An 8,697-nucleotide genomic window follows, 5' to 3' on the forward strand; every position below is an offset into this window, starting at 1 on the left:
ATCCCGCTCCTCGGTGTAATGCTCATTGCTTTGACGATAAACGCGAATCCGACCATCACCCCTGGTGAGACAAACCGCGACTCGTCAGTGAAGGGCACTTATTGCCAGTCCTGTCTGGTCCAGCGATGGTGGGTTTGTGCCCATAGGCGACGTTGTTGCTGATGATGTCTGGTGAGGACCTGCCTTACAACAGGCCAACAAGCCCTCAGTCCAGCCTCTCTCAGCCTATTGTGGACAGTTTGAGCACTGATGGAGGGATTGTGTGTTCCTGGTGTAACTCGGGAGGTTGTTATTGCCATCCTGTACCTGTCCCGCAGGTGTGATGTTCGGATGTACCAATCCTGTGCAGGTGTTGTTACACGTGGTCTGCCACTGCTAGGACGATCAGCTGTCCGTCCTGTCTCCCTGTAGCGCTGTCTTAGGCGTCTCACAGTACGGACATTGAAATGTATTGCCCTGGCCACATCTGCAGTCCTCAAGCCTCCTTGCAGCATGCCTAAGGCACGTTCACGCAGATGAGCGGGGACCCTGGGCATCTTTCTTTTGGTGTTTTTCAGAGTCCGTAGAAAGGCCTCTTTAGTGTCCTAAGTTTTCACAACTGTGACCTTAATTGCCTACCGTCTGTAAGTTGTTAGAGCCTTAACGGCTGTTCCACAGGTGCATGTTCATTAATTGTTTATGGTTCATTGAACAAGCAGGGAAACAGTGTTTAAACCCTTTACAATCAAGATCTGTGAAGTTATTTGGATTTTTACTAAATATCTTTGAAAGACAGGGTCCTGAAAAAGGGCCGTTTCTTTTTTTGCTGAGTTTAGTTCACCTGACACAAGACTGAATGAATCCAAACATTACACTGTTGATTTTATGTGCATTTTACGTTAACTATACTTTTCACAGCATTTGTCAATAATGAAATCGAAGAAAAAAAACTCTGGATACATTCAGTAACATGATAAGAATATTTCTGGAAAATGTGGGGTAGGTGCAACATAACACAAAAATATGACAAGAGTTTGAGTGAGAGGACTAGCTGGTGTCTTCAAGTGGCCACACACCCCTCCAGTGTGGGCACAGTTCCCAAGTCATTTCAATGCACTCAGTCTTCAACTATAAGGTGTTTTACTTTAGTTCTCCTAGCAGTGTCGTTCTCCTAGCAGTGCCGTTGAGGAAATAGAGCACGTTGGAACACAGCTCTGCATCCCTGCCTTTACACAACTACTGTTGTTGTTCACGCAACCAGAAACGGTCCATTATAAATCACAATCTGGGTCAGGTGGGCATGATTTGAAAGCTTGTTCTATTGCCAACATGACCAGCTAAATGATCAAATACAATCTTACGGTGTGAGGCTTTCACAATGCTATTAGAAAAGCAGGTCGTACGGTGTGCAAAGAACAGAGTCACGAGTTCATTCAGATGCGGAGAATGTTCATCATAATACAACAAACAGGTTCATTCTGTTCAGGGCAACCCAGGGTAGAACACCATCTCATATTGTAACTGTACATCAAACATAGTGATCAGAAACATCGACACTGTATATGACATGAGTTTTTTGTGAAGTGCACATTTGGACATTTGGCTTCGATGACATCAAAGTGGTATTTATTATAATCCTCAACGTTTCATCTTTCAAAATACATAGATTCATCGTAATTTACAGATGCTCAAGTTCAGAACGGCTGTCTGTCAAAACCCATACAGTGCTGTGAAGCGCAGAGCCAAAGCTCTGGAGTCATGTATAGCATGTTACTGTGCATCCACTATGTTCCAGTTTAAGCACAGACAATATTAAATACATTTGGTATGGAGAGTTGGTCAGTGTGTGTGAGAGGTGTGTGTGTGTGTGAAGGACGTGTGTGTGTCTCTGTGTGTGCTAAACGTGTATGTCTCTGTGTGTGTCTCTGTGTGTGCTAAACGTGTATGTCTCTGTGTGTGTCTCTGTGTGAGGTGAACTCCCACGCTGGCAGCAGATAGTAATTACTGCAGGTCTGTCCAAACAGCAACCCTAATTAAATCAGCATGCAGTTATTGTGTGATGGTATGTGTAAGTGACCAGGCTATTGACCAGGCTAATATAGCTCAGCCCACCAGAAACACACCAGGTCATTGTTGTTCAGCATTTGGTCAGGGAAAATCAACACCATGCAACCCAGTCAACCCACAAGCCAATTCTGATTCGTATAAACCCACTCTGATCCTCCACACACAGAGAGAGAACTTGAGTGGCAGTCTCCTCTCTCTGCCTCTCTGCATAGAGCCATCCCAACATACACTGAGTGTAAAAAAACATTAGGAACACCTGCTCTTTCCATGACATCGACTGACCAGGTGAATCCAGATGAAAGCTATGATCCCTTATTGATGTCACTTGTTAAATCCACTTCAATCAGTGTAGATGAAGGGGAGGAGACAGGTTAAAGAATGATTTTTAAGCTATGAGACATGTATTGTGTATGTGGGCCATTCAGAGGGTGAATGGGCAAGACAAAAGGTTTAAGTGCCTTTGAACGGGGTATGGTAGTAGATGCCAGGCGCACCGGTTTGAGTCAAAAACTGCAATGCTGCTGGATTTTTTCACACTCAACAGTTTCCCGGGTGTATCAAGAATGGTCCACCATCCAAAGGACATCCAGCCAACTTGACACAACTGTGTCAAAGCATTGGAGCATTGGAGTCAACATGGGCCAGCATCACCATGGACTGAGTCCATGCCCCAATGAATTGAGGCTGTTCTGAGGTCAAAAGGCTCAATATTAGGAAGGTGTTCCTAATATTTTGTACACTCAGTGTATATGATCTAATATAATAGACATTAGTCAGTTGTTAAGCTATTTGTGGGGATCAAATCAAGTCTCCACTGCGTCTCATTAGTGCCACCCACACTGGCACTTAACGAGGGAATTCAGCACCCTGTTACAACGTGCCTGTCCACGCCACTAAAAGCCCATTGCTGCACCAATTGGTTCCTCCAGTTTCCTCCACTCTGGTTACTTGACCACTGACAGGAAGAACACTCTATTAAGTAGTGGCTTTATTGTGTTGATATGAAGAGATTGGCTGTGTCTGTTAAATTGACTCACATGCATTAATTCATTTATTTTGGGGATAAATTGAAATGTTGCGAAACCATTCCTCTCTGTTGTCTTCATTGTGATTCAGGTAGCATTTCAGCTCTATTCAATGTAGCTACTATCCCATATGCAAGCTAACTGTAGAAGCACTAGTAGGTTTTCTATCTATGACACATTCCTCCACTTAATACTAAAAGAGCCAGACTGGAAGACATTCAACAATTCTTTTCACAACTGAATTTATTTATCTGAAAAGAAAACGTACGAAGAAACATGATGAAAGGAATCAAAACCTTGCACAAAAATGTTTGATTTAGTTCCCACAGTACTGCACATGCAGTCCTTCCCCAATCACATCAAAGATGTGCAAATTAGACATTTCAAGTACCCCTCAAACATCCGCATTTGCCTTGGACAAGGTATTTTTGGCTAGCCGATACCATAACATTCAGCATTCTGCCCTACAGCACCAATCAGAAATCGCCACAGAGCTCTCCTCAGACCTCCAGGACTGGTACGTGACCGAGAGAAGCAACACAGTAGAGGAGATAGGCAGACATAGGAGAATAGAAAAAGCAGCTTCATGCTATTCCATCTCCTTGGTAACGCCCCAGCCTAAACTAATAACAAACCCATGCATTCAGATGGAATTCAGACTGTTAAAAGGTAAGGCAGTGCCGATAGATGACTCCCTGCATACAGCAAGCATATTTGGCAGGCAGAAACTGGATTTCCTTGACTAATGTAATGGGATAAAATATGAATCATTAATTGAGAAGAAGGCAGGGAAATAGGATTGAGTTTGACGTTCCCGAGGATGAAATTAGAGAAGTGCGATATTGGTGAGAGAGACAGAGACAGAGTTTTATTTTTATTTCACCTTTATTTAACCAGGTAGGCTAGTTGAGAACAAGTTCTCATTTGCAACTGCGACCTGGTCAAGATAAAGCATAGCAGTGTGAACAGACAACACAGAGTTACACATGGAGTAAACAATTAACAAGTCAATAACACAGTAGAGAAAAAAAGGGGAGTCTATATACATTGTGTGCAAAAGGCATGAGGAGGTAGGCGAATAATTACAATTTTGCAGATTAACACTGGAGTGATAAATGATCAGATGGTCATGTACAGGTAGAGATATTGGTGTGCAAAAGAGCACTTAGAGAGAGCTACAATGAACTACAGGACAAAATACAAACCCTCTGACCCAAAAAGGCCTGTGTTGTTGACCTAAATGAAATGATAAAATATTCAGACCACAAATTTCAATTAGTTTTTTAAAACTCTTTAACATCAAACTCAGCTTTGGCATCTTCTGCAATATCACCCCAATTCACAAAAGTAAAGGAATATTTGACCCTAATAACTACCGTGGGATACGCGTCAACAGCAACCTTGGGAAAATCCTCTGTATTATCATTAACAGCAGACTTGTACATTTCCTCAGTGAAAACAATGTACTGAGCAAATGTCAAAATGGTTTTTCACCAAATTACCGTACGACAGACCACGTATTCACCCTGTACACCCTAATTGACAAACAAACAAACCAAAACAAAAGGCAAAGTCTTTTCATGCTTTGTTGATTTCAAAAAAGCTTCTGACTCAATTTGGCATGAGGGTCTTCTATAGAAATTGGGGGAAAAACATACGACATTATAAAATCCATGTGCACAAACAACAAGTGTGCAGTTAAAATTGTAAATAACACACACATTTCTTTCCACAGGGCCGTGGGGTGAGACAGGGATGCAGCTTGAGCCCCACCCTCTTCAACATAGATATCAATGAATTTGCAAGGGCACTACAACAGTCTGCAGCACCCGGCCTCACCTTACTAAAATCTGAAGTCAAAAATGTCTACTCTTTGCTGATGATCTGGTTCTTCTGTCACCAACCAAGGAGGGCCTACAGCAGCACCTAGATCTTCTGCACAGATTCTGTCAGATCTGGGCCATCAGTAAATCTCAGTAAGACAAAAATAATGCTGTTCCAAAAAAGTCCCAGTTGCCAGGACCACGAATACAAATTCCATCTAGACACCGTTGCCCTAGAGCACACAAAAAGCAATACCTACCTCGGCCTAAACATCAGCATCACAGGTTACTTCTACAAAGCTGCGAACAATCTGAGCGACAAGGCAAGAAGGGCATTCTATGCCATCAAAAGGAACATTAAATTTGACATACCAATTAGGATCTGGCAAAAAATACCTGAATCAGTTATAGAACCCATTGCCCTTTATGGTTGTGAGGTCTGGGGTCCGCTCACCAACCAAGAATTCACAAAATGGTACAAACACCAAATTGAGACTCTGCATGCAGAATTCTGCAAAAAAAATATCCTCTGTGTACAACATAAAACACAAAATAATGCATGCAGAGCAGAATTAGGCCGATATCTGCTAATTATTAAAATCGAGAAAAGAGCAGTTCAATAATTCTACAACCATCTAAAAGGAAGCGATTCCCAAACCTTCCATAACAAAGCCATCGCCTACAGAGAGATGAACCTGGAGAAGAATCTTTTAAGCAAGCTGGTCTTGGGGATCTGTTCACAAACAGACCCCACAGAGCCCCAGGACAGCAACACAATTAGATCCAACCAAATCATGAGAAAACAAAAAGATAATTACTTGACACATTGGAATGAATTTACCAAAAAAGAGCAAACTGGAATGCTATTTGGCCCTAAACAAAGAGTACACAGTGGCAGAATACCTGACCACTGTGACTGACCCCAAATTAAGCAAAGCTTTGACTATGTACAGACTCAGTGAGCATGGCCTTGCTATTGAGAGAGGCCGCCCTAGGCAGACCTGGCTCAAGAGAAGACAGACTATGTGCACACTGTCCACAAAATGAGGTGGGAATCTGAGCTACACTTCCTAACCTCCTGCCAAATGTCTAACTATATTAGAGAGACATATTTCCCTCAGATTACAGAGACCCACAAAGAATTCCCCCCAAAATATATAAACTCCCATATCTATTTGGTGAAATACCACAGTGTGTCATCACAGTAGCAAAATTTGTGGCCTATTGCCACAAGAGAGAACAAACATCATTGTAAATACAACCCATATTTATGTTTATTAATTTTCCCTTTTGTGATTGAACTATTTGCACATCATTACAACACTGTACATAGCCATGATATGACATTTGAAATGTGTATATTCCTTTGAAACTTGTGAGTCTAAGTTTTACTGTTATTTTTTGATTGATTATTTCACTTTTGTTTATTATCTAGTTCACTTGCTTTGGCAATGTAAACATATGTTTCCCATGCTAATAAAGCCCTTTGAATTGAATTGAGAGTGAGAGAGAGCGAGAGAGAGAGAGAGACAGGAAGAGAGAGACAAGGAGAGAGAGAGAGACAGGAAGAGAGAGAGAGACAGGAAGAGAGAGGGACAGGAAGAAAGAGGGACAGGAAGAAAGAGGGACCGGGAGAGAGAGGGACAGGGAGAGAGAGAGAGAGAGAGAGAGACAGGGAGAGAGAGAGAGAGAGAGAGAGAGAGAGAGAGAAAGAGAGAGAAAGAGAGAGAAAGAGAGAGAGAAAGAGAGAGAGAGAGAGAGAGAGAGAGAGAGAAGAGAGAGAAAGAGAGAGAAAGAGAGAGAGAAAGAGAGAGAGAAAGAGAGAGAGAAATAGAGAGAGAGAGAGAGAGAGAGAGAGAGAGAGAGAGATACCACAATGTGCAATCCGGGCAGCAATATTTGTGGTCCGTTGTCATGAGAAAAGGGCAACCAGTGGCACACAAACAACATTGTAAATACCACCAATATTTATGTTTATTTATCTTCCCCTACTACTCGTACTATAATTGGTAAAACATTGTACATAATATAACACTTGAAATGCCTTTATATTTGCAATGTTTACTGTTAAAATGTGATATTTTTTGGTTGATGTTGTTTTTGTTTCTTCTCACTTTTATTTATTGCTCATTTCACTTGCTTTGGCCATGTAAACATGTTTCCCATGCCAATAAAGCCACTTTGAATTGAATTGAGAGAGATACAGAACGAGAAGGTGAAGGCGAAAAGTGAAGTCTTTGCCTCCTCATCTTTCTCTCTCCTCTTCCTAACAAGTGCTGCTTGATTGGTGCTTTATGACGGTTTGTTTCCCTGGAGGCAAAGTGTCCATGCTAATAAAATGACTCCTCCCAGACACGCTGCCAACACAATCTGTCCATCACGGGAGAGCCGGAGAGAATGGAATGGGTATCCTGCTTTATACTATCTTGTCTGATAGGAAATGCACAGAATACACCTGCAAAGACTGTCACAAATCACAGGAGGTGCTCAGGTGGAAAATGAGACTGGCTCTTAATCAAGCAGACCAGAAACTCTGGGGAAATGGCTGTCAGTTCATAGTATGCTGGAACAGAGAAAGACACATATGGGTCTTTCTCTAAACTAGGGTACCAGTGAGGATTTCCTACACTTGACAACTTGTTACAGCTGTTGATAAATCATTGATAATAATCTGTCCATTTTTTTTCAAGTCATTATATTAAGATATAAGGGGGATCACAGCTCTACTTAATAAAATTCACCAGTTGATTTAAAACCTATGTTTAACCCTTTATCATGTCTTGACGGATTTGTCCCAAATCGTGTGACATAAAACATGACTTTTCTGTCCTTGCATTTATGGAAGTGTAGGATATCGTTATATTATATATTAAGCATTCATCAGTTAAACATTGAACTTGACCCTGTAAGAATTCTGGATCTGGCTGTCGGACAGTTTTTTGTATAGAGATCTCAGAAATGCAGTGTAACTACATAACATGTTGTGTCTCCTTATGTCAGGGGGTGAACACAGTTTTCATGGGCACACAAATCCCAAATGATGTGATTGCTAACCGAAAGAGTATTACCTTGATACTTCAAACCTAAATTGATACTGTCATTAACGTGGTTCTTCAATAACTATGCATAACACCTGTTGGATGTGTATTTGGCGTCCAGCTGATTAGTTACGCTGCTTTATTTTCACACATCATCATCTGATCCAAGAAGGAATTTTCTGAATGAGAGTCAAGTGATGAACAGTTGTTGTGATAGTGCATGCGATGCAACAACAGCCCAAGTGCTGGAAAATAAATTGTTTTGGTGTCTCATTCCTTATGGTGAAGACAGTTGTGCCTGGATTCATGTTGGATCTAATATCCCTAGCGAATTGATGTTGATCATCTGTTGTCTGCTTGATTCACAGCAGGGTCTTGTTAGATTTAACAGAGAAAACATCAAGGTCATGTTTTCTGATGGGGTTTTTTTTTTAATCTGACATTTCCTCAGATTGGTGCTTGAAAAGTCCTTGTAATTATTGAAGGCAATTTACAAGTTCTCCTGCTCCCTCATCATTCATTATTTGTGATTTCATTTTTGATCAATTTAGTGAGAGATGTGGTCACTTTCGTTGGTTTCCCGCCACTTCAATGAAAGGGTGTTGCGCTGCACTACTCTGTTGCTGTAAAACCATGTTATTATGATGACGACAACATCTGTTGTTCTCTTCAACTTGACCATACATACAAATCCTTCCATTAAAAAAGGAACCTGGGTATTTGTTACTTGGTCAGTATAAAAAAAGAGGTGGTGAGATTGTAATG

General features: G+C 41.3%; 1 protein-coding gene across 1 annotated transcript in view; it reads right to left on the reverse strand.

The window, feature by feature from the left end:
* The window catches only part of LOC115103520 (potassium channel subfamily T member 2-like), a 178,040-nt gene that overhangs the window by 115,810 nt on the left and 53,533 nt on the right, over window positions 1-8,697 (reverse strand). The window lies entirely within an intron of this gene.

This window comes from Oncorhynchus nerka, unplaced genomic scaffold (genome assembly GCF_034236695.1).
Source record: "Oncorhynchus nerka isolate Pitt River unplaced genomic scaffold, Oner_Uvic_2.0 unplaced_scaffold_781, whole genome shotgun sequence".
NCBI lineage: Eukaryota > Metazoa > Chordata > Actinopteri > Salmoniformes > Salmonidae > Oncorhynchus > Oncorhynchus nerka.